Source organism: Jaculus jaculus, chromosome 7 (assembly GCF_020740685.1).
Source record: "Jaculus jaculus isolate mJacJac1 chromosome 7, mJacJac1.mat.Y.cur, whole genome shotgun sequence".
Lineage (NCBI taxonomy): Eukaryota > Metazoa > Chordata > Mammalia > Rodentia > Dipodidae > Jaculus > Jaculus jaculus.
Genome location: NC_059108.1, coordinates 79,677,687 through 79,704,322, shown reverse-complemented (window position 1 = coordinate 79,704,322; position 26,636 = coordinate 79,677,687). Strand labels below are relative to the sequence as shown.

Sequence of the window (26,636 nt, the reverse complement as noted above, 5' to 3'; positions counted from 1 at the left end):
CTTTGTAACCTGCTATTGTGTGGAGCAGAAAGTTCAATCATGTTGCTTTCTCTCATTTGGCTCCTCACAAACCAAGCTAAATTTGTAGTTCACTCGAGGTGCTATGGAAACTTCATCATGTGTTTTTCTCTGCCAGTCATTCTTGTAGCTTTATGTAATTTTTCTAAACCACACTCACCCCCTGCAATGGACTCATTATCTTAGTATGATTTATTATATATATTTTGAAGGTACCTTATTACCTTTCCAGAGAAAGGAGCAGTAGTATAAATAAAAAACTACATGAAAGTACTTCACCAAGAGTCACAGTCTCTGTGGACAGGCTGTGTAACAACCACAAACCCAATGTTTGAGTATCTGAGACTTCACATATTGTGACAGAATATTCTACTTGGTCAAGAGGTAAAGGTGCCATCAGCATAAGTGGGTGGACTCTACTCTTTTTTATTTACCATGCTGGGTACTAGGATTCTTAAAGAACAAAATTGGAATTTTTTAAATTAAAAAAGTTAGTATACAAAATAATGTTTAATATATGTATAGCATACAATGTATATCATTATACTTGTTTCATACATGTATGCCACTCTGCTTATTTCATATACATATGTCATGATAGTTGTTTAATACATGTATGCCATTATATATATTTATCATTATATTTTGTCTTACTCATCACCCTCTCTTACTGCCCTCCCCTTGTCCTCCTCTTCCAGTTCCTTTCTTTGCCACAAATTGTCCTCCTTTCTGCCTTCAGGTCACTTTTATTACATTATACACACACATATGCACACTTGTGTTCTAGCTCTACGAATTCTCTAACGAAGAGGTGTTAAGATGCTCAGGACTGCCTGCTCTCCCTGGTTCATGTCTCAGTCTTCAACATGGAAAGATATGGTCAAGCAGGAAGAGGGAAGCAGAACAAGGCACTGTGTCCATCCAGTGGACACAGATGGCAAGTAGGGACAGTGACTGGCAGAGGCTCATGGAGGAGGAAAGCTCTATGGTAATATGTCAGTCTCTGTGTGGTCAGATGAGACTGTGCAATTGTGCACTATTTGGAAGGCAGGGGTTATGCTGCCACATTGCAATGGTGGCCTCAGAAAACTTCACGGACACTGCTGACACCACTACATGTTACTGCCTCACCTGGGAAGAAGTTGAATGGAGGTTGGGAGCTTTTATTTTTCAGGTACGTGGAAAGTAGAAGGCAGTCCAGGTAAATAAAAAGGCACTTAGACAAAAGTTTTACTTTCTTATATTGAGTCTGTTCCTAGGCATGATGCTTTCTTCTTTTTTAAAATCTAATTTGACTTTTAAATATGTGCAAAGAAAAACTGTGTACTACCCATCTACCTTACCAGCTTCTGCAGAAGTAGAGGACGTTAGGTTTTACAGATGTGTGTGAGTCGTTACAGGTGACCCAGGAAGGAGAGTCACTGGGGTTGGGGCAAATGAGAAACACTTGTAATTTTCTGAGTGAAGATGAGGTGATTACAAGTGAGATCAACCTAGAAGGTCTGGCTGCAACCAAGGACGGCACTGTCCTGGCTGCAGTGGCCTGCTGTCCAGCCCCACTGTGGGTTCCACAGGACCCTGGAGCCATTTGCACTCAAACCTGAATAGTCGAGGCAGTCATCGTGCTGGAACAGATAATGCTCTGCCAAATTCAGGGTCAATGTAAGGTGAATATATATCTGTTGTCTGCATGCCAGGGACTGACTGCAGACTTCTGGCATTGCCCTCTGTTTATATGAGTCAGGGCTCAGATATCTGTTGGCTTATTGCCTGGTATTTGAGTCACAGCCAGTTTGAAGAAGCAGACTTTACTGGGCTCGCTGGACTATACCAGACAAATGAAACCCTTGGCTTTGACCATAATCTCAGATCCCTTTGGACCTACCTTCTCCTGACTTAACCGCAACAAGATTTCACTTAAGCTAGCTACCTTAGTAAGTTGAGATAGACAGCACAAAGGGAGACAGAGAACTGAGGAGAGTAATAGAAAATGTGTGCTTTTTACTGAGACTCTCTGCTACTCATTTTGATTTTCAAAATAGCCCCATTTCTGAATCCTGAATTTCTGAGAAAAAGATGGCAAATGTAATGATTGCCATTTAGGTTTTTCCAGTGCTTCATTCATACTGGAAATCAGAAATTGGGAGATCAGAAACAGGATTAGAGATAGTTGATTTTAGTTTTTCTTCCCTCCATGATGATTATCACAATATGACTATTTTATATAGATGTATATTAGCTTTTACTCCTATGTTAAATTCCTCTATGGGACAGAAGGAAAAGTCTTCCCTGTGCTTCTGTTAAAAATTATTCCACTACAGAGTTGATAGCAATGCTGGATTTTTTCTTTCATTAAGCAATATTTGAGTGCATAACTCTGTACTAGGCACATTCATCTTACTGACATAAATGGATTGGCCCTAGCCTTAAATCATTTAGAATCACTCAAGGAAGCTATGATATATGTTCCACCATGTGTCATGCACAGCTTACACATGCATTGGAACAGGTAGGATGTTGGGAATGTTCTGGAAAGCAAGAAGACATTTTCATTGAGATATTGGAGAATATTTTCTTAATATTGTGACCCTTATGGGTGGCTTTGAGAGACATCTAAAAAGAAGTTTTAGAGCTAAAAATCAAGAGAGAGGTCTAAGTTATAGGAATAGGAGTGACTTGGGCTACAACCAAGGGTGAGTTCAGGGAACAGAAGTTGACCCAAGTGTAGAATGTATAATAATGGCAATAACAGCTTATCTTTAGAATGATTATGGTTTTCACATCTTTTGTCTATCTATTATCACATTTGATCTTTATAACTGTTATGTAAAGTAGGGTTCTGATTACTGAGGATGAAATTAATGGCTATATTCTGACTCGGCAGGCAGCCAAGGGCCAGGGGAAGAATTTATCCAGGGAAGGATGGATCTCAGTTGGATATAATGATGGCATCCCAGTAGAGAGGATTTTTGTTTGCTTGCTTGCTTTTTTTGTAAGGAAGTTGAAAATGGTAAGATACAAAGGTATGAAGGATAATTTTGAGGCTATGTGATAGTGTGGCTTGGAAAGGGAAGGAAGAATATAGGTATTTGCAGGTCAGCTTTGGTACATCTTGAAGGTTTCCAGGAGACTTCACAATTGAGAGTTTATGAGAAATTTTCTATTTTGCCCCTTTCTTAGAGTTCATTGCCCTGTTCTTTGTTCTTAGAAGATTCTATTGACTTCACTTAGCACACATTTTGTCTAATTTTATTGTTGTTTACATGTCTATCACACTTATTAGGCTGTGAGCATCTAGCAGATAAAGACTATCCTACTCATGTGTCTTCTCTTGAGGGGAGCATACAGGTTGGTCACTTGTACGTAACCGGTGTTAGTAAACACATGCAGTATTTAACTGAAGTTTGGCAATGAAAGACAAAATGAGAGCTTCACACAGCAGGGTTGCAGGAAAGGGTTTATTTATTTATTTTAAGAAATAAGTGAGATACTATGGAAAGAACATGTAAGTTGGAATCAAATTTAGTTAAAATCCTGGCATTACCCATTGACTTTCTACATCAGCTTGGTGAAATTACTTAATGTGTTTAAGCATTATTTTCCTTTGTATAAAATGCTGATAAAAACTCTACCTTTTGAGGGTGCCATAAAGACCAAATGAAATATTATGTTCAAATTGTCTAATATATTCTTTGGTACATAGCAGATCTTTAATAACATTAGGTACAAACTAAAATGACATGTCCAGGCCTGCTATAGACCCTAACTTGATTATGTTTATGGACCAAAGAAGAAAAGATTAAGAGATGAAAAGGGCAAGGGAAAGAGAAATAATAGAATGTGTTTCTGAGAAAGCATCATTGAAGAGAAAGATAAATACTATTTCCTTTTTAGTGAACAAAAGGGAGGAAGAATGGGAAAATGAAAAGAAGGGCCTAGGACTACTCATCTATAAGAAGGCACTCTGGAGTGGGTACTAAGTCAGACAGTAATTGTTGCAGTCCGGTTTGCATTGCTGTTAGAAATCACCCAACCAAGAGTAGCTTCTGGGCAAAAGAGATTTATTTTGGCTTACAGGCTCGAGGGGAAGCTTCATGATGACAGAGGAAAATGCTGGCATGAGCAGAAGGTGGACATCACCCCCTGGCCAACATAAGATGGACCACAGCAACAGGAGGGTGTGCCAAACACTGGCAAGGGGAAACTGGCTTTAATACCCATAAGCCCGCCCCCAACAATACACTTCCTCCAGGAGGCATTAATTCCCAAATCTCCATCAGCTGGGAACCTAGCATTTAGAACACCTAAGTTTATGGAGGACACCTGAATCAGACCACCACATTCCGCCCCTGGCCCCCATAAACTGATACCCATGCATGATGTAAAATACAATGCATTCAGTCTGACTTTAAAAGTCCCCATAGTTTTTATCAATTCCAATGATGTTCATACATCCCCATAGTTCAAGATTTTTTAACTGAGCCATAATACCAAAATATAACCTCAAAAAAACCATAATGGCACAGAATAAATATTCACACTGCAAAAGATGGCATTGGGCATAGCAAAGAAACATTCAACCAATACAAGATTTAAAGTAACCAGAGCAAACATCAAACTCTGTAGCTTCAAGTCCAGAAACCCTAACCAGTGACAAATCTTCAAGTTCAATAATTCTAACCAGCAACAAGTCTCTGGCATTCCAATTCCACCCCTCCAGCTAGGCTACTCACAGTCCTGGAAAACTTCATCAGGGCCGGCAGCTCCTTGACAGCCATCTCATGGTCCCGGCATCTCCACTGGGTCTCCACTGCAATGCACGGTTCATCCTCATGGCCCCATGGGATCTCTATGCAGGCAACAGGCAAACCCGCTTCACACTACCCATAGTCACTTCCAAAACACAAGACCGTGTTGCAAACTCAATGACCCTCTGTCCAGCATTTTATACTACACGATACCAGGTAGGTGCCAATTTGTTAATCCAGGGGGGAATAAAGCAGACTTTGAGGAACAGGACACTCCTTGAGCACTCAGGTCCTTTCAAAAGAGTCTACATTCTTCTTGTTGCCCCAGTGCAGGTCAGCTAGCTCAGTCTCAAAGGTTGTAATCTCTCAGTTGCAGCTGAACGGGCAACAGTTCACCCAAAGGTTTTTTTTTCTGTGCCATATCCCTCTGCTCACACCAGTTCATTTCTATGCAACAGAACCCTGCACAGCTTCTCAGGACATGGGCACAAGAGCAAGCTTCTCACACAAACTGCTAGCCCACTCCAAGCAAAGCTTTTTCTCACCCTCATGAGCCAAACCTCACAGTCCATAGTTCTGACCAGAATAGTCCATCAAGCTGTACTTACACACTGCAAGGCATCTCCTAAGCCAAGGTTTCAAATCCTCCCACAGTCCTCTTGAAAATCAGCTCCAAAAGGCCAAAGCCACACAGTCAGGTGTCTAGCAGCAACCCCACTCCTGGTACCACTTTACTGTTGCAGTCCGGTTCACATTGCTGGTAGAAATCACCCAACCAAGAGTAGCTTCTGGGCAAAAGAGATATATTTTGGCTTACAGGCTCGAGGGGAAGCTTCACGATGGCAGGGGAAAATGCTGGCATGAGCAGAAGGTGGACATCACCCCCTGGCCAACATAAGATGGACCACAGCAACAGTAGGGTGTGCCAAACACTGGCAAGGGGAAACTGGCTTTAATACCCATAAGCCCACCCCCAACAATACACTTCCTCCAGGAGGCATTAATTCCCAAATCTCCATCAGCTGGGAACCTAGCATTCAGAACACCTAAGTTTATGGGGGACACCTGAATCAAACCACCACAGTAATCATGCTTAGGAAGAGGGCAAGTTTGATTAAGTTTGGTATTGGCACAATGAATAAAGCATCAAAAAGCATTAGTCGAAAACCTTCCCAGAAAATTCTACTTACAGAGCTTTACTCAGTGTTGTGTGATGCATTAGGTGGCACAAAAGGGCTGTCACATAGGATATGACAGCAAAAGAGCTGGAGATTATATACACGTACCTATGTATACATACATGCATAATGTACGTATGCATATAGTAAGCATGCTACAAATGTAATTTCCATTCAAAGAAGGATATATTAATATAGCCTATCAATAAACAGAATGCCTTACCTAACTAATCTAGTGCAGTATTACATAAACTTCTTATTTAATATTCAGAAATGACTTTATATATGATCTAGTTTAATCCAGAATGAGGCATGAGAGCTGAATGTGCCTTACTAGTAGTTACTTTACTAAGAGACAATGTTATAAAATTATTAATAGTATCGCCCTGCAATCTGACATTTGGGGATTGACTCATGGTTTTTTAATCTCTACCATGTGACCTTGAACATCCTATGTGAAAGTGATTTTTGCCATTTATGATGTATAGACAATAATAATATCCTTGTAGGGTTAAGGATTCAATGAAGTCATATTTTTAGCATGCTCAGTCTAATGCATGAGATATGATAGTCTTTTCATAGATATTGTTTCATGTTCCCTGATTCTTCTGTTTTCCACATGTGGCTGACTTGTTAGCTTAAGACTTGTTGGCTTATAGACCTCCCTAAGGAGTGGATGTGGGAAAGTGAAGTCTGTTTTGGTTATGCCAGACTAAATATATTGGCTCCATGATATTTTTTAATTCGTTTATACCTTTAGCCTTTGGCACATTTTCATTTCAGTATTCCTACTGACCTCACATAGTATCTTCACAGTTAGGATGAAACTAATCTGTAATACTTGTAATGAACAATATGTGTATATAATTTATGGAAGCAACCTCAATTCTTACAACTAGATGCATTTTAATTTTGAAGATTAATTTTTCTTCATCAGAACTTTGTTAAATTGATGAAACTATTAGTTATATTTAGGAGATAAAGAAGGCAAGGAACAAAGATGGTCAGACCAACATGAGCTTATCTAGAAACATCTTTTTTTGTTTGTTTGTTTTGCAAGGTAGGATATCACTCTAGTCCAGACTGACCTGGAATTCACTTTGTAGACTCAGGGTAGCCTCAAACTCATGGTAATCCTCCTACCTTTGCCTCCCAAGTGCTAGGATTAAAGGCGTGTGCCACCATGCCAGGCTTAGGAACATCTTTTATGGTGTGATGGAAACGCATATTGGCTTGAGTACCATCCCCCTTTTAGAACATATAAATAATGTTGCTCTCTTTCTTTTTCTCTCTGCCTTTCCCTTTCTCTCATTTTTGTGGTGATAGAGAAAGAATTAGAACTTAGACCAAGTATGGTCATTTGGAACTCAGAAAACAAGTTAGTTGTTTGTGTTGACTTCCCCTGTGAGATTTTTCTGAAGTTGTTATACACAAGCCTGGACGAGAGAGGCAACCATGGATCATCTCATTCCTGACTCAGTCAGCCAGCTGGGTGTTGAGAATATTTCCATGGTTTTGAATTCGTCAACGCTTGAAAACATTTACTATGGAAAGGATCGCTGGCTCGGGGAAGACATTTGTCTAATTCAGCAACAGCACTTTGCACTGCATTTCCAGATTAGGCCTCTCCTTGAAAACGATCTATTACAGGAGCAGTTTATAAAATTAAACACTTGTCATTATGCAATGCAAAATTCATGAAGCAACCAAATGTCAGGGATCTACATATTTAAAAGATGGAAGCTTTAGCATTTCTTCCCTGGCAGGGATTCTGAGCAGTAAAAGGCCAGAGAAAAACATAGCAAATCACAAGGCTGTTTTGGAATAGATCAAACCATCCCGTTTTTTGGAATGTAGCCCTAAGATCTTATTCTCCTAGTAGAAAATACTCATCTATCCAGTAATTATTTATTGAATATCTACCATGTGTCACTGTGTAAAGCGCTGGGACAGCATCAATATATGTAAGCAATAAGGATCTCACAGAGCTGACATTCTAGTGAGGGGTGGCGTGGGGAAGGCAAGTAATAAATAAGCTAAAAATGAGCAAGGAAATGACACTTTGACACATGACATTCCTTCCCTACCCACCTGCAATGCTTTTTTTTTTTTTTTGTCAGAGAGAAAGAGATCTATCTTTCCAAACTACCACTATTTTGAATTTCTAGGGCCAAATTACTCTCATCCATTAACACTGAGCAATTAGGGAGCACAGAATGCCACATTAGATAGAGACATGATGGAAAGCCATAGGTTGGACACTAACTGTCTTAGAGGAACTGTCCTTTGATAAAGTACAATACAGAAACTTCATAAAACAGAAGGTCATACCACTGAAACTTTCACAGCCATGTTTTCTCCCATTCCAGCTTTGACTTCAGGTCTGGAGAATAGAAGGATACTCATGCTGAGGTTTTAACTGTGATTGATATAGCAGCATTAGGCAATTTATGATAGTGTGTAGAAGGCTAAATATTTATTATTTTAAGCTCATGCAGAACAGTCCTTGCTAAAGGAACAATGACTTATGCAACTATAGTTAAAGACTTTACATTGGGAAGCATATCTACTGGCCATGATTCCTTTTGGGTATCTTCCCAAACAGCTCAAGTCCCCACACAGCTCCACAGTCAGCTCTTGTATCGGAGTAGGAGCTGTAACATGACATTTAGACCTGGCCATTTTGTCCCAGTCATTTTGATGCTAGGAAATTATCAACATGGAAACAGGACTTTTACATAGTACTTTGGCTTCTGGCTTTCAGGAGCTAAAATCTTACTTTGGGGTTATAAAATATGCATCTTGATGAGAGATAAAGGTATACTTAGGGACACTGATGTCATGGTAGTTAGTAATGATATAATGAGAACAGGGATTACATAACAGCAACACGTTGAAAGTGCCATTTTGATGTTAAAACCACTATATCACAATCATTTTCAAGATAGTTGCATGACGTCACAATATCACAAAAGTCTTCTTGGACTTTCCTCTTACTTCATCTTCATTGCTCATCTAGAACATGATGGTGGAAGGAGCCCCTTATCCAGAAAAGTCTCTGAAATGCCATGAGTATCAAACCTCAACACCAAGCCACACAAGTCAAATATTACTTGGCTTTTGTGGTAAGCCATAGCACTATGCATCTGTTTCTGGAAGAAGGGAGCAGTTACAAGACATGCACACCACCAAGTGATGGGCTATTGAAGCCTTTTAACGAACAGCTATAGTGTTGAGAAAGTCAGATCACTGAGGGGTGATCACAGAGGAGAGGAAAGAGCAGGCTCATACATGAGCCATCTTAGATCAACATCAAATGCATGAATATTTTGAGTGATTAATCAGAGTTAGTTTTTGGAAAAAATGTGTGAGGCATTTCAGGAAAAAGGAATGCTATATGCAAAATATTTTTGTGCAGGGAATACCAGAAAATTGTCTTTGACCAGAATGTGGGACATGATATATCTGGAAAAGGGCCTTGAGTGTGTGAGGTTATAAAAATAATAATGTGATATGAGTGTTATATTGAGAGTCCATAAAGAGTTAGTAGCTTTTAATAGGTGAGCTGCATGAGAAAAAAAGGGTTGAAAAACTACCCAAGCTTCTTTTTGAGCTGGAATAGGAACTGTCTTAGCAGTCAGAGGTACTACTCTAGTAATTACTTTGCAATTCAGGTACAAAGCAATGAGGACTTATATTTATTGTTCACTCTACAGATGTGGAAATGATGGTAGATATTTGAATGGAATAAAGAAAAAGATAATTTTAGGTTTTCAAAGGGATTGCTGGTAAGCACTAAGGCCCTGAGCTTAGTTGAAGTTTGGGCCTGTTGATAGTAGTGGACTGACTTGGGAAGCATGTATTTTCAGGAGAGGCATGAATTCATAGTATACTACTATAATATTGATAGGACAACCAAGTGTTTTGTTGAGGAGATAAATGTGGTACACAGCTGGAAAGAGGTTGGAGTAAAAATGGAAGATTTGGCAATTATCTTTGAAGAATGGGAATCATAAGCCAACCAATTCAATCACTGTCTTTATGAAGCATTATATGAAACCCAGAGGGATCAGGGAAGAAGAGGTTTACAACAAGGTAATGTTACAAGGTAAACATACGAAGAAACAAAATTAAAATTTCAATAAAGTTCCTATAAAGGCAGACAGGATACCCATGAAGCTAGAAAATGATGAGGCATTTGACAAGTGAAACAAACAACACAAAAACGCAAATTGATAAAGATGTCATCACAGTGTTATGAAGAAACAATGAATTAATGAAGGGACCCAGACATTCCACCAGAATAATGAACAGTTTATAAGAAGAGCTAAGTAAGGGGTGGTTGGAGAGTATGTGTTATCCTAAAACTTTATTTTAAAAGGTCAGAACCAAAGCTGGAAGGAACTCAGAGGTCATAGAAATCTAACTTTCTCTTATTTCAGTAATCAGGCTCAGAGCTTCAGCCCCAGTACATAGTCTCTTGGCTCTATGGAAAGACTAATTTGACAGGCAATTTAGTCCATAGGTGGCCAATAGCACAATGAATTAGAGAACTTACTCCACTGGGACAAAATATGGAAGATTCAACTTCAGAGAGCAGAAATGTGCTGGTAAGAGGAATGTACAAAATGGTTATGTGATGTTTTCATGTTTAACTAGAAGAGAAGCATTTATATAGTCATACCTGAAGGAGGAGAAAATGGGAAGAAAAAGGCTCAAGGGTCCAGAAGGGGTAGGTCCAAGAATGGGCTAACAGTCTGGAAGGGCAGAGACAGGAAGTGATCCCAGACACAGAGGGGAAGGCTCTTTTCCATTTTTCACTCACTAACCAGTGTCTTATATAGTGCACCTTGCTTGGGCGATAGTGACATGCTAATGTATGAATTATGGAGAAGAAAAATATTTTTGTGACCCAGGAAAGGATGAGAGGAAAGGATTCGGAGGCAGAGCTGAGATCTGAATCAAATGTGTGCTGAGGAAAACAAAATTCAGAAGCCTCACTTTTGGCCACTGCAAAGAAAATGGCTGCTGTTTTAGTCAGCTTTAAAGATAATGATTTTTTTAAGCTGTCTGACTCCTTTGTACCTTCTACCAAAACTGAAGTAATAGGCCAGGCATTCAGATCAAACTGTCTCTCCAGGAGGAAGAGTCGAGCCAAGAGAACTTTGGCCAGATGGGAGCTGTAGAAAAGCTCAGAGCTGAGGGCATTTTGCTTGCCCAGTCAGTTTGGATTTAAACCAGTTGCCTCCAGGGTAGAGGCCAGAGCTTTGCCAGTAGAGAGCAGGGATGTAAGCTGCCATTGTGTGAAAACAAGCTAGGTTGCTTGGTTCCAGGAAATATGATCCAAGTGTCATAAATGCATCTGTTTAATAATGCATATCAGTAGCGTTTCCAGAAATTGGGCGCCTTGAGCTGCCTTTGTTTCTTTCTTTCCAGAAAAGTGCACAAGCCAGTGTCTTACAAGAGCACTAGATGGCAGCATAGGACATCTATTCAACTGCTTCTCTCTGCAGGCTGCTGGAATTTTGACAGATACAAAACGGTACCTGTGGTTTTGTGTATAAAACTGGTATAACTGTTTGTACATTTAAAAAATGTAACAATAAATTAAACATAAGGGAAAGGGGTTGCTAATAAATACAGTGTTAGACTGCATTTTGTATACCAGGTGACAAGCTTGGGCATTCAAACCTGATTTGTGTAGGGGATGGGTAGGATGGGAACAGGTTGAAGGAGCTGCAAAATGTACATGCTGGGTGGTTGTAGCTTCCTTTGGGGTTGTTGTTGATCTGCCCATATGTCTGTGTGCATTACACAGAGGTGAAAACTTAGGGGTACGGTATGTCTAAACGTCTGGATGCAGTGATTCGAGAAGGAAAGCATTGCTCTGTGATTCCCTGACTCACTGTTTTGATGGGTGGAAGGTAAACGTGTGAGCTCATTGTATTTGTTTTCCTTAAAGAGCCACAAATAATACCTCTATATTCTGTCACTCATCCTTTAGAAAATGAGCCCAGTATGCGCATCCTAGTAGAGGATCAGGCTCAGCATGTACAGTCATTTTTGTCCCATTGACACACCAACTGGGCCTGATAAATCAGTTTTCTGGGTTAGAACCAGCTAGGGCTTGAGACACAAAGCTTGTTCCACAAGGGCCAACTGACATGCTACTGAGATGAAGGAAAGAAAATATCTCCGGGGCAATGGCGTGAGGTTTGCATGGCAAGCCTTACTTAACCAGCTGAACAAAGATTCTTCACTACTCCTTGGTAAATAATTCAAAGCCCCAAACCTATCAACATGGTCAAAAGCATAATCTCTCATTAAACAAAATTGTATCATTTATTTGCAAAGCATACAATAATTCATAATGGAAGAGTTCTAAAAATAAAAACCAAACAAATACCAATGTTGTATGTAACATAAAATTCATCTTCTCTATTACAAAGACACTTATGATAGTTACAAGTGGTCCAGTGTCTTGTAGCACATGAGATACCATTTAATTCTCACAGTATTCCTGCCATTTGGATCTTTTTTACAAGAGGAGGACAAAAATTCAGAAATAATTAGTAACTTGACTAAGATCATAGTAAGTTTGGTACCACTGGGACTTGAGGCCATTCTGACTCCAATCTTAAACACTTTCTACTGTTGCACAGCTATAAAGAAAATGTTAGATAATTAATTATATTTCAGGCCTTTCTCTGCAAATATCTTTATCTCAAAAATCTAGATTGGAGCATCTGAATTCACATTCTGCATGATTATTCATCAAATAAAGTTTAGTTTAGAGTGCCCTATTTGGATAAGAACACACAAATAGCTAAGGAAGAAAATTCCTCCGTGGTTTGTTGTTGCTTTATTGTTTTTATACAAATGGGACAAATGAGGGCTGGAGAGATGGCTTAGTGGTTAAGCACTTGCCTGTGAAGCCAAAGGACCCAGGTTCGAGGCTCGATTCTCTAGGACCCACATTAGCCAGATGCACAAGAGGGCACATGCATCTGGAGTTTGTTTGCAGTGGCTGGAAGCCCTGGTGTGCCCATTCTTTCTCTCTCTCTATCTGCCTCTTTCTCTATCTGACACTCTCAAATAAATAAATAAAAATGAACAAAAAAATTTAAAAAAAACAACAAATGGGACAAGTGATAAGTTCCATAGCATACCTTCTTTTTAAAAAAAGAATGTGAATACAAATTTATTATGGTGAAGGAAAGAATATTTTTTAGATCTCATTTATTTACTTTATGTGCCTAACACTCTCATTTCTCTTATTGGCTTTCTTGAAGTTTTGTTTTGGGTCATACAAAATAGTCATCATCTTGCAGACTTTCTGGATGTATAGAGGCTTCTTATTGATTTGTTGAGTCAATAGAGGGAGTGGGAGTGATCTCCTTCTGCTGGCTTCATTTGGTCTAGCAGAAGCCGATCTTCTGCCTCATTCTTGAGATCTTCCAACATAAAAAATGAGTACTTATATCAAGTCCTACTGCACATATCTGTCCCTAACTTTCCCTTGTAGTGTCTGATGCCCTAGATTCTATGACCACACAGTCTAACAGCTGTTCCTAGGTGGTGTGCTTTGTTCCATATGAATAAGTAATGGTCCCTGGAACAGTATCATGTTAAGCAGTAATTGTCATTACACTGTAATGTAACATGTTTCTTGCTTTACCCAACATGTCTATCTAAATCTGTAAATTATGTGCGACCATGCCTTCTGTGGTGGCACTTTCAAGTTAAGTCCCATTTAATGCACCTGAGTATGAACAGGGTGTGAAGATACCATCTACTGGGGTGGAGGCTGCACCAGGTGAAGCCATCCTGTTTCAAAGTAGGTATTCAAAGGCAAGAATGAGGCTGTATTGCTTTATTCTCCGAGGCTACTGATTGCCTGTTTTAGTGATCCAGGTTCATCTTCATCATTTCTTTTTAGCTGGTCACAAAAGGCCAGTTGTAAACAACCACTGTTCAAATTGGATCATATTGTCAGAGATGAGTGAATACCACATGTAGTCTCCAATAGAGTTTGGAAGGTTGAAAATACAGCCAGTGAGACTTCCGGTTAAGATGGCTGCATAGGTACCACACCAAAGCAGCCTGGGGTGGGGGGGTAGAGAACACGTGGAACAGCGAAAGAACTAGAGCAACATAGGCAGCCTCACCTCCCCCACCACCAGTGCCCAGCTCCAGCAAACAGAGCAGCAGTCCAGGGACCCAGCCACACCAACTTGAACTGACAGCAGGACCAAAGCAGGAGCAGAGGTAACTGGGATTATACCAGGGAAGGGTCTCACCTGGTCACAAGCTGACTTGGAACCCTCAACAGATCAGAAATCTTAACCTCCTTATTGTCAGGATTAAGGGTATGGGTGGGGCACCACACACCCTAAGGGATCTGGTTGTCATAATACCTATCTTGGATAATACTCTCAGAGTCTTGAGAGCCACACCTAACACTTTAACTCCTACCCTGAAGTTATATAACATCAGATTGTCTGATATATCTAATAATACCCAGCTAACTAGAAAATCCAACCATTAAATAATCCAGGATGCAAAAATATAACACAAGAAACACCACAAATCAAGACGATATAAATCCACCAAAAGGTACTAATGCATCAGAAATGAACTCCAGTGAGGAGTTAGAGGAAATGCCTGAGAAAGATAACAAAAGAATGATTATAAATATGTTCAAAGAAGTCAAAGAAAAAAATCAAAGAGGAAATCAAAGGAATCAAAGAAAACATAGGACACTAAATTAATGAAATAAAGAGGTCAATACTAGACAAAAATAAGGAAATAGAAATAATAGAGAAAAATCAGTCAGAATTACTAGCAATGAAGAACAGAGTTAATGAAATTTTAAAAAAAAAAACTCTGTAAAAAAAGAGAAGGCAGAATATCTAAGCTAGACCAGGTGGGAGATCTAATCCAGAAGAACAAACAGAAAGACAAACTAATGTAAAAGTATGAATGGGAATTTCAAGATATTCAGGAAACTATGTAAAGATCACACATAAGAATTCAGGGCATAGTAGAACAATTTCACTCCAAAGGCATAGTTGGCATCTTCAACAAAATCATAGGAGAAAACTTCCCCCAAATTGTGAAAGAGGTGCTAATGCAGATACAGGAATCCTACCAGCCAGACAAAACCTGGAAAAAATGTCTCCTTGCCATATTATAATCAAACTACCAAACATATAAACCAAAGAAAAAATACTGACAGCAGTCAGAGAGAAAAATCAAGTTACCTACAAAGGCAAGCCCATCAGGATTACAGCAGATTACTCAACGCAAACTTTAAAAGCCAGAAGGGCATGGAGTGATGTATTCCAAGTCCTGAAAGATAACAACTGTCAACCAAGGTTACTTTATCCTGCAAAACTATCCATTCAAATAGACGGAGAAATAAGGACATTCCACGACAAAAGCAAGCTAAAGGAGAATTTGAAGACAAAACCAGCTCTACAGAAAATACTTCAAAGAATCCTCCATGCTGAAGAAAAAAATAAAGCAGACATATAAAGAACTGGGAAAAAACAAACAATATTCAAATACTAGTTAACACAAGAGAGCAAAGATAAAACCGGAGAACTACAAAAAAATGGCAAAAATGAATACATACCTTTCAATATTATCTCTTAATATCAATGTCTTCAATACCCCAACCAAAAGGCATAGACAGGTTTGCAGACTGTGTTCAAAAGCAGGATCCTACAATTTATTGCCTCTAAGAAACCCACTTTTATACAAAGGATGGACACTATCTTAGGGTAAAAGGTTGGAAAATGGTGTTTCAAGCAAATGGGCCTGGAAAATGAGCAGGGCTTGATATCCTAATATCTGACAAGGTAGACTTTAGTCCAACATTAGTTAAAAAACATAAGGAAGGTCACTATATATTGATTAAAGTCACCCTCCAACAGGAGGACATTACAATCCTAAACATATATGCACCTAACATAGGGCCCCCAAATTCATTAAACAAATGCTATTAGAACTAAGGTCACAGATAACACAAAACACACTGGTAGTGGGTGACTTAAACACCCCACTCTCATCAATTGACAGGTCATCCCGGGAAAAAATAAACAGAGAGGCATCTGGACTAAATAAGGTCATACAAGGAATGGCGTTAACAGATATCCACAGGATATTTCATCCAAATGTTGCAGAATATACATTCTATTCAGCAGCACATGGAACATTCTCTGAAATAGGCCATATATTAGGACAAAAACAAATCTTAACAAATACAGGAAAATTGAAATAATTCCTTGCATTCTTTCTGACCACAATGGAATCAAACTACAAATCAATAGCAAGAAAGGCTATAGAGCATACACAAAATCATGGAAAATAAACAACACACCACTAAATGATGAATGGCTCAATGAAGAAATCAAAAAATTTATAGAGTCAAATGATAATGAGAACACAACATACCAAAATCTCTGGGACACAATGAAGGCAGTCCTAAGAGATAAATTTATAGCTTTAAGTGCCTACATTAACAAATTAGAAAAGTTGCAAGTAAATGACCTAATGCTTCACCTTAAAGCCTTGGAAAAAGAAGAACAAGGCAAAACAAAAGTCAGCAAATGGGAAGAAATAATAAAGATTAAGGCAGAAATTAATGACATAGAAACCAAAAAAACAATCCCAATAATGAATGAAACAAAGAGTTGGTTCTTTGAAAGGATAAAAAAGATTGATAAATCCTTAGCAAATCTGACCAAAAGAAAGAGAGAAGAGACACAAATTAATAAAATTAGAGATGACAAGGGTAACATCACAACAGATGCCAGAGAAATTTAAAAAATCATAGGGACATACTACAAAAGCATGTACTCCACAAAGTATGAAAATCTGAAAAAAATGGATGATTTCCTTGATTTATATGACCTACCTAAATTAAATCAAGATGGGATTAATCATTTAAATGGACCTATAACAAGCATGGAGATCCAAACAGTTATCAAAAATCTCCCAACTAAAAAAAGCCCAGGCCCAGATGGATTCACTGCTGAATTTTACCAAACCTTCAGGGAAGAACTAATGCCGTTGCTTCTTAAGCTTTTCCATAATATAGAAAAAGAAGGAATCCTACCAAATTCTTTCTATGAGGCCAGGATCACCCTGATACCAGAACCAGGCAAAGACAGAACAAAAAAATAAAATTACAGACCAATCTTCCTCATGAACATAGATGCAAAAATTCTCAGCAAAATATTGGCAAACAGAATACAAGAATATATCAGAAAGATCATTCACACTATCCAAGTAGGGTTTATCCCAGAGATGCAGGGATGGTTCAACATATACCAATCAATAAATGTAATACATTATATAAATGGACTGAAGGACAAATTCACATGATCATCTCATTCATTGCAGAAAAAGCGTTTGACAAAATCCAACATCCCTTCATGATAAAAGTCCTACAGAGACGGGGAATAGAAGGAACATATCTCAATATAATAAAGGCTATTTATGACAAGCCTACAGCCAACATATTAATAAATGGGGAAAAACTGGAAGCTTTCCCCCTAAAATCAAGAAAAAGACAAGGGTGTCCACTGTCCCCACTTTTATTTAATATAGTACTGGAAGTCTTAGCCATAGCAATAAGGCAAGAGACACACATAAAAGGGATACAAATCGGAAAAGAAGAAATCAAGTTATCATTATTTTCAGATGACATGATTCTATATATAAAGGACCCCAAATACTCTACCAGCAAACTGTTAGAGCTGATAAACACCTACAGCCATGTAGCAAGATACGAAATAAATACACAGAAAACAGTAGCATTCCTATATGCTAACAACAAACATACATAGGATGAAATCAGAGAATCACTCCTATTCACAATTGCATCAAAGAAAATAAAGTACCTTGGAATAAACCTAACCAAGGGAGTAAAGGATCTCTGCAATAAAAACTATAAAACACTCAAGCGAGAAATTGCAGAAGACACTAGGAAATGGAAAAACATCCCTTGTTCCTGTATTGTAAGAATCAATATTATGAAAATGGCAATCTTAACAAAAGCAATCTACACATTTAATGCAATCCCCATCAAAATTCCAAAGGTAGCCAGGCGTGGTGGTGCACGCCTTTAATCCCAGCACCTGGGAGGCAGAAGTAGGAGGATCGCCGAGAGTTTGAGGCCACCCTAAGACTACATAGTGATCCAGGTCAGCCTGAGCCAGAGTGAGACCCTACCTCGAAAAACCAAAAAAAAAAAAAAAAAAAAAATTCCAAAGGCATTCTTCATGAAATAGAAAAAACAATCCAAAAATTCATTTGGAATCACAAAAAACCTTGAATATCTAAAATAATACCAAGCAACAAAAATAAGCTGGGAGGTATAACCATACCTGATTTTAACCTATACTACAGAGCCATAGTAACAAAAACAGCATGGTACTGGCACCAAAGCAAACATGTAGATCAATGGAACAGAATAGAAGATCCAGACATAAGTCCAGGTAGCTATAGCCACCTGATATTCGATAAAAATGCCAAAAATATTTATTTTAGAAAATACAGCCTCTTCAGCAAATGGTGCTGGGAAAACTGGACATGTATCTGTAGAAGGGTGAAAATAGATTCTTCTCTCTCTCCATGCACAATAATTAAATCCAAATGGACTAAAGACTTTAACATCAGACCTAAAACTCTGAAATTGCTAAAGGAGAAAGAAGGGGAAACCCTTCAGCATATTGGTCTTGGCAAAGACTTTCTGAATATAATCCCAATGGCTAAGGCAATAAAACCATAGATTAATGACCAGGACCTCATGGAATTACAAAGATTTTGTACTGCAAAGGACACTATGAATAAAGCAAAGAGGCAACCTACAGAATGGGAAAAAAGCTTTGCCAGCTATATTTCTGATAGAGGATTAATATCTAGGATATACAAAGAACTCAAAAAGTTAAATAATAGGAAGTCAAACAAGCCAACTAAAAAATGGGCTATGGAGCTAAATAGAGAGTTCTCAAAAGAAGAAATATGGATGGCATATAAGCAGCTAAAAATTATGTTCTACATCCCTAGTCATCAGGGAAATACAGATTGAAACTACACTGAGATTCCATCTCACTCCTGTCAGATTGGCTACCATCATGAAAACAAATGATCATAAATACTGGTGGGGATGTGGAAAAAGAGGAACACTTTTATCCTGTTAGTGGGAATGCAATCTGGTCCAGCCATTGTGGAAATCAGTGTGGAGGTTCCTAAGACAGCTAAAAATTGATCTAACATATGACCCAGCTATATCACTCTTAGGCATATATCCTAAGGACTCATCGCATTTCCTTAGAAGTACATGCTCAACCATGTTTATTGCTGCTTAATTCATAATAGTTGGGAAATGGAACCAGACTAGATGCCCCTCAACTGATGAGTGGATAATGAAGATGTGGCACATTTATACAATGGAGTTCTACTCAGTGGTAAAGAAAAATGAAGTTATGAAATTTGCAGAAAAATGGATGGACCTGGAAAGGATTATACTAAGTGAGGTAACCCAGGCCCAGAAAGCCAAGTGCCACATGTTCTCCCTCATATGTGGATCCTAGCTACAGATGATTGGGCTTCTGTGTGAGAAGGAAAAACTCAGTAGCAGAGTCCAGTAAGTTAAAAAAGGAGATATAAGGGAAGAGAAAGGAAGGGAGGGGGTACTTAATAGGTTGGTGTTGTATATATGTAAGTAGAAGAATAGATTAACGGGGTGAAAAGGCCCAAAGTGAGGTCAGGGGAAGGGACTGAGTAAAGGAAATGTGAAGGGAGGGCTAATCAAAATCTAAGAGGATGCAAATAAATCATATGGAATCATCTGGTTTCAGACAATCGAACACTCAGGAGCCATAGATCATTGTTAGAAAATTTTTCAGTGCCAGGGATGGGATACCTCCAGTGAGTTGTTGGCCAGGGAGATCCCTGATGCCCCCAAAATATTACAGACCATTGCTGAGGCCTTGGTTTCCCACCAGGTATAGATGTTAAGACCCTACTGCTGAAGACTCCACATACTTGGGCTGCAAGGTCACTGAGAAATCCTGCTAGAACTGAGCTGATAACCTCCTCCATGTAGACCAGCTGACAGAAAGCTGGAAGAAGCCATTCTAAATGTAGTTCAATGGGAGAAAGAGATACCACCAGTGAAGTTACTCAACAGTGGACACTGCAAGCCTTATAATTGGCCAGTCAGGCCAAATGAGCCCATGGGTGCAATAGTGGCACATCTGTCATGGTGGAAACCAACTGTCCTCCAATTGGACTGGAGGCCCACTCTATGAGGGGAAACACATCTCTGATACAGTAAACTAAAACAGGGGTAGTCATGAGCCCTGGGGGTGTAACATCTGCTGATGTCTGGAAAAATGTACATACTATGCTTATCAAACTTCCCAGTAAGCACTTCTCTTAATATTTATACCCTTATATTATCGCTACTCTCACTTTGGGTAGAGAATCTTCTGTTTTCAGATGGCAGTGACTTTGGGATGACTCAAAAGGTGTCATAGTGCTGGAAAGAAGTGACTGGAGTACTGAGTAACATCTCGATCACACCTTGCAAAGCTCAGGGTCTAATGCAGAAGAGGTAGTGGAAAGAATGTAAGGGCCAAATAAAGGGTAGGACTCCTTACAACGTCCTTCTTCAGGCACAAAATAGCCTGGATATCCATGACCTCACAGTGCCTAACACTACCTACACAAGACCATCATAAGAGGAGGAAAAGATCATGACATGAAAAGAAAAGAGAGACTGATTGAGATGGGGAGGGGATATGATGGAGAATGGAATTTCAAAAGGGAAAGTGATGGGGGAGAGTATTACCATGGGATACTTGATATAATCATGAAAAATGTTAATAAAAATTGAGCAAAAGAAGAAAATACAGCCTGTGATGTAGATCAGAAGCAAAGACCATTTTTAAAAACTAGGGTGATTTCATGTTACTTGATGTTCAGTGTAATGGATCATTGATATATACAATGATTTTGTTTCACGTTTATAAGTATTTATTTATTTTTATTAGAGATGGGCATACTTAGTATATAAACAACACATATTGGTCCCATCCTTTCTCTCATCCTTGCCCCTTTTCTGAAGAGGCCCACCTCATTGGGGATGCAGGTCAACTCCATAGGGATTGTGGATCATGTATTTTGGGGGCAGCAGTTAGTTATGGGGGAGAGGCAATATCTCTGTGCATAATGTCCCAACTTGTGGCTCTAACAAGCTTTTTGTTCCCTCTTCCACAAAATTCCCTGAGCCATGTTGGGTGCATTTTAAGTCTTCATCAGTGATGGGCTCTTTGGAGCCTGTGGATCTCTGCTTTGGTAGGTGTTGAATGTCCTCAGTGTCTATCTCCTTCACCCTTGTGATAATATCAGTTTCACCAAGAAAATAGCACTCTTGCCTATAATTTCCCCAATTCCTCTGTGGTTTCAGCTGGGGCCAGAGTGAATGCACTGGGTCATTTATCTTCTCAGGTTCTGTTCCAATCTGAAAATGAAAAACAGAATCTCCAACAGAGAGTAATGTCAGCACCAGTTTAATGGGATAATCACTATTAATTTAGAGAAAAGTTAAAGGGTGTAGACCCTCTTATAGCCCAAGATTAGTGGGAGCTTGATATTGGAAAGCAAAATCATTATCTGGATATGATTTAATCCCACTTATTTCCCAGTTTCTGTGATGGTTTCCTTCCACTGAGCACATCCATCAGCCATTCCAAGAGCAGTTGGTTACCCACTGTGGCTGTGTGCCACTGTTGCACGTGTGTGAGCATCACATCAGCTTGTTTGCTTCTGAGTAGCTCAAACTTTGAGTTGCTCGGACACATGTTGGCCACTTTCCCCCAGTAGCTCATGTAGCACCTTCCAGCACTAGATGGGCTGTCTGGGGACTGGCTGTCTTCCAGAAGCCATCCAGGTCTCTCCATGGTCAGTGCTGACAGCATATGGTTGTCTTCAGCAGTAGGGTCTTCCCATTAACCTCTTATGGGTAATTAAGTTCTCTGACAGAAGTCTGTCTTGTTTATTTTGGGAGACTTTGTAGGTCTCTGATCAATAGCTCATTGTGAATGTTAACCATGCCCTGGTACAGAAAATTACAGGCCAGTGCCAAGGGAAAAGATAAAAGAAAAAGAAAGGGCCTGAGTCTTCAATACTTTTCCATTGGTCTATATTTCTGTTTTTATTCCAGTACCAGGCTGTTTTTCTTACTATGGCTTTGTAATATAGCTTTAGATCAAGTATAGTGATTCTACCAGAGGTACTTCTTTTGCTGAGGCTGTGTTTGCATATCCAAGGCCTTCTGCCAGTCCATGTGAATTTTGAGATCATTTTTTTCTATCTGCGAAGAATGATGCTGTTGTTTTTATTGGTATTGTGTTAAATCTCTATATTGTTTTGGTAAAATTGTCATTTTTCACAATATTAATTCTACTTATCCAGGAGCATGGGATGTATTTCCATCTTTTCAAGTCCTCCTCTATTTCTTTTTTGAGTGTTTTTTTTTTTAATATTATATAGGTGTTTCACATCCTTGTTTAGTGTTATTTCATGGTATTTAATTATTTTGTTGCTACTGAAAATGGGACAGCCTCACTGAATTCTTTCTCTGTATATTTTTCCTTTGCATATAGAAAAGCTACTGATTTTTGTACATTGATTTTGTATCCTGCCACTTCTCTGAAGGAATTGATCACCTTTAGAAGTTTTGGTATACAGACTTTCAGGTCACTTATATATAGAATCATGTCATATGCAAATAGGGCTAACTTGACTTATTTCCAATTCAAATCTGTTTTATTTCTTTCTCCTGTCTCAATGCACATGCTACTACTTCTAGTACTATGACGAAGAGCAGTGATGAGAGTGGGCACCTCTGTCTTATTTCCAATCTTGGTGGGAACTCCTTGAGTTTTTCCCCATTATGCATTATTTGGGCTTTGGGAGCCATATATATATATATATATATGTGTGTGTGTGTGTGTGTGTGTGTGTGTGTGTGTGTGTGTGTATGTATGTATCTATGTATGTGTGTATTGCCTTCATTGTATTGAAATTTAAACCCTCAGTACCTATTTTTTTTCCAATGTTTTGAACATGAAATGGTGTTATATTTTGTCAAAGGCCTTCTCTGCATCATTGAGATGATCACGTGGTTCTTATGGTTCAGTTAATGTGGTGTATTACAGTGACTGATTTCAGTATGTTAAACCATCCCTGGCATCCCTGGGATAAAGCATAAATGATCAAAGTAGATAATGCTTTTGATGTATTGTTGAATTTGGTTTGCAAGAATTTTGTTCAGGATCTTTTCATCTAAATTTATTAGAGATATAGGCCTATAATTTTCTTTCTTTGTTGCATCTCTGTCATGTTTTGGTATTAGGATGATGCTAGCTTCATAAAGGGAGTAAAGGAGGATTCCCTAGTCTCCAATTATGTGGAATAGTTTGAGTAAAATTGGTTTCAGTTCTTCTCTGCAGGTTTGATAGAATTCAGCTGAGAAGCCATCTGTTTCTGGACTTTTCTTTTGGGGAGAGGTTTTTTATTACCTTTTCAATGTCCATGGATGTGATTGGTTTGTTTAGGAGATTAGTTGTTCTGATTTTAGTTTTGTTAGGTGGTATGTGTCCAGGAATTCATCCATTTTTTTCAGACTATTTAATTTTATGGAGTAGAGGTGTTGGAAGTATACTCTGATGATTCTTCCAATTTTATTAATGTTTGTTGTGATCTCTACTTTTTCATTACTGATTTTGTTAATTTGAGACTTCTCTTTTTATGCTTGATCAATTTGGCTAGGGATTTGTCAGTCTTGTTTTTTTTTTTTTTTTTCTCTCTCTAAAAAACAGCTCTTCATTTCATCAGTGTTTTTTTAAATTGTTTTCTTAGTTTGCAATTCATTAATTTCTGCTCTAATCTTGATTATTTCTTTCATCTGGAGCTCTTTGGGTTGGATTCTTCTTATTTTTCCAGCATCTTAAGATGGACAGTCAGATTATTGTTTTGGAATCTCTCTGTCTTTGTAATGAAGGCATTTAGTATTATGGATTTTCCCCTTACCACTGCTTTCATTGTGTCCCATATGTTTTGGTAGGTTATGTTTTCACTATCATTCAATTCTAGGAACTTTACAATTTCTTTTTTGATTTCTTCCATGACCCATTAATTGTTTAAAAGTATTTTGTTTATTTTCCAGGAGTTGTTTGAGTTCTTGATGCATCTTCTGTATTTAATTTCTAGCTTTAAAGCATTGTGATCTGACAATACAGGCAGGAAGTTACTTCCATTTTCATAATTCTATGAAGGCATGCTTTATGGCCTAACATGTGGTCAGTTTTGGAGAAGGTTCCACGGCTGCTGAGAAGAATCACTATGATGTTGTTGAGCTCTATTATTTTGCTATTAACTTTCTGCTTGGATAATCTGTCTACTAATGATAGTGGAGTATTGAAATCTCCAACTATGATTATGTTGGTGTTTATTTCTACGTTATTGTTGAGTAGATTTTGTTGTATAAACTGTGGTGCCCCTGTGTTTGGTGTATATATATTTATGATTGTGATGTGCTCATGTTGGATCACTCCCTTGATGAATAAGAAGTGGCCTTCTTTGTCATTTTTGATTACTTTAGTTTGAAGTCTATTTTATCAGATATTAATATAGCAATACTTGCTTGTTTTTTATTTTTATTTTTTTATTTGTTTTATTGCTTGAAATATCATTTTTTAACCTTTCACCCCGAGGAGGCATCTATCTTTAGTGATGAAGTGGGTTTCTTGAAGACAGCACATAGAAGTGTCGAATTTCTTGATATATCCTGATAACCTGTGTCTTTTGATGGGTGAGTTAAGGCCATTAGTATTTAAGGTTATTACTGTAAGGTTTGAGTTAATCCCTGCCATAATGAAGTGTTTTATGAGGTTTGGTGATTTTGTGTGTTATATATTGTTTTGAACCCGGTGTATTTTGTTTTTTTGTGATCTTCTTGTTGGTTCTTGAGATTGGTTGTTTGACCATTCTGTGTGGAGTATTCCCTTAAGTATTATCTGTAGGTTTGACTTGGTGTTCATATAATCATAGAGTTGACTGTCCAGAGAAAATTTTTCTTTCACTATCTATTAAGAGGGATCCTTTTGCTGAGTAAAGTAGCTTGGGTTGAAAGCCATAGTTTTTCAGACTCTGTAGTGTTCCATTCCAGGCCTTTTTGGCTTTTAGGATTTTCATTGAGAAATCTGATGTTATTCTTATGGGATTGCCTTTGTATGTTGTGAATTCTTCTTTCTTGTTGCTTTTAAGACTCTCTCTTTGTTTTCATTGTTAAGAGGTTTAACCATGATGTATATGGGGAGTTTTTCATTGGTCCTGCCTGTTAGGTGTTCTATAGGTTTCTTACACCTGGATGGACCTCTCTTTTGCGAGATTCTGAAATTTTTCTTCAAGAATTTTGTTGTCTGAATTTCCTACCCTTCTAATATACACATGATCCAGATGTTTGGTCATTTTAGGGTGTTCCGCACTTTCCTCATATTGAATTTCTGTCTTATCTTCCAGGTCAGAGGTCCTATCTTCCACATCTACCTACCACATTCTATTGGTGAGTAGTTCTGGAGAGGTTTTCATAATTTCTATTTGATTTTTGTTTTCTGTTGTGTCATTTTGCATCATGTCCACTTTTTAAAATATTTTTTTTGTTATTCATTTTTATTTATTTATTTGAGAGCGACAGACAGAGAGAGAAAGAGGCAGATAAAGAGAGAGAATAGGCGCACTAGGGCCTCCAGCCACTGCAAATGAACTCCAGATGTATGCGCCCCTTTGTGCATCTGGCTAACTTGGGTCCTAGGGAATGGAGCCTCGAACCAGGGTCCTTAGGCTTCATAGGTAAGCACTTAACTGCTAAGCCATCTCTCCAGCCCTATGTCCACTTTTTTGAGGTACAATTTCAATTTGAGTTCTGATTTTCTTTATACTTTCTGTAGTTCATTCTTACATTTGATCAAATCTTCATTAAGCTTAACCAAATGGTTGTTGAGATCTTCCATTTCTTGACTTACCTTCAACTACTCATATCTCTTTGGAGGATTCTAGCATTTTCTTCAATCAAGTTAAGCCTACAGTCAAAAGCTAAATGCCCTAGCATTTAGCAAAATGATTTTGTTCAATTTCATTGATATGATTGTTGGTTCTTTGATAGTTTCCTTCAAGTTCAGCAACTTTTTAAAATTTTTATCAGGGTTTGATGGGTTGCTGTGTTTTCATTTTGGGAATGAATTTCTGTTGATTTCTCTATGATTTCATTGGAGTATTCCAACCTTGGTGGGGATCTCTGTTTTCTGACTTTCATTGGCTTTTTTTGTTGTATTGTCTACTCATTTTAGGAAAACTTTATTTTATTGAAAAAGCAAGTTTTTGTTCTTTGTCCCACTCACTCTCTGACTCAGGTGAACAGGGATGTTGGTACCTAGTGGCCTGTCAGGATACCAGAGCAAAAGTCCTGATTCCACAGCTCACACAGGGACCAGGCCTCCCTGAGCAAGGCACAATGGGTCCTATCAGGAGCACAGAACTGGGAGGAGCAAGGGAACTGGGAACTGGCCTACTTCATGCCATGCCCTGCAGCACACAGACTAGGGCAGGAACT

At 38.5% G+C, this 26,636-nt stretch overlaps 1 long non-coding RNA gene across 1 annotated transcript in view; it reads left to right on the top strand.

Moving 5' to 3' along the window:
* LOC123462265 overlaps positions 1-26,636 on the top strand; it is a 174,516-nt gene that overhangs the window by 139,929 nt on the left and 7,951 nt on the right. Inside the window, exons 6-7 of the long non-coding RNA XR_006638177.1 lie at positions 11,381-11,486; positions 25,547-25,589. This is a non-coding gene — a long non-coding RNA (uncharacterized LOC123462265). The remainder of the gene's footprint in view (positions 1-11,380; positions 11,487-25,546; positions 25,590-26,636) is intronic.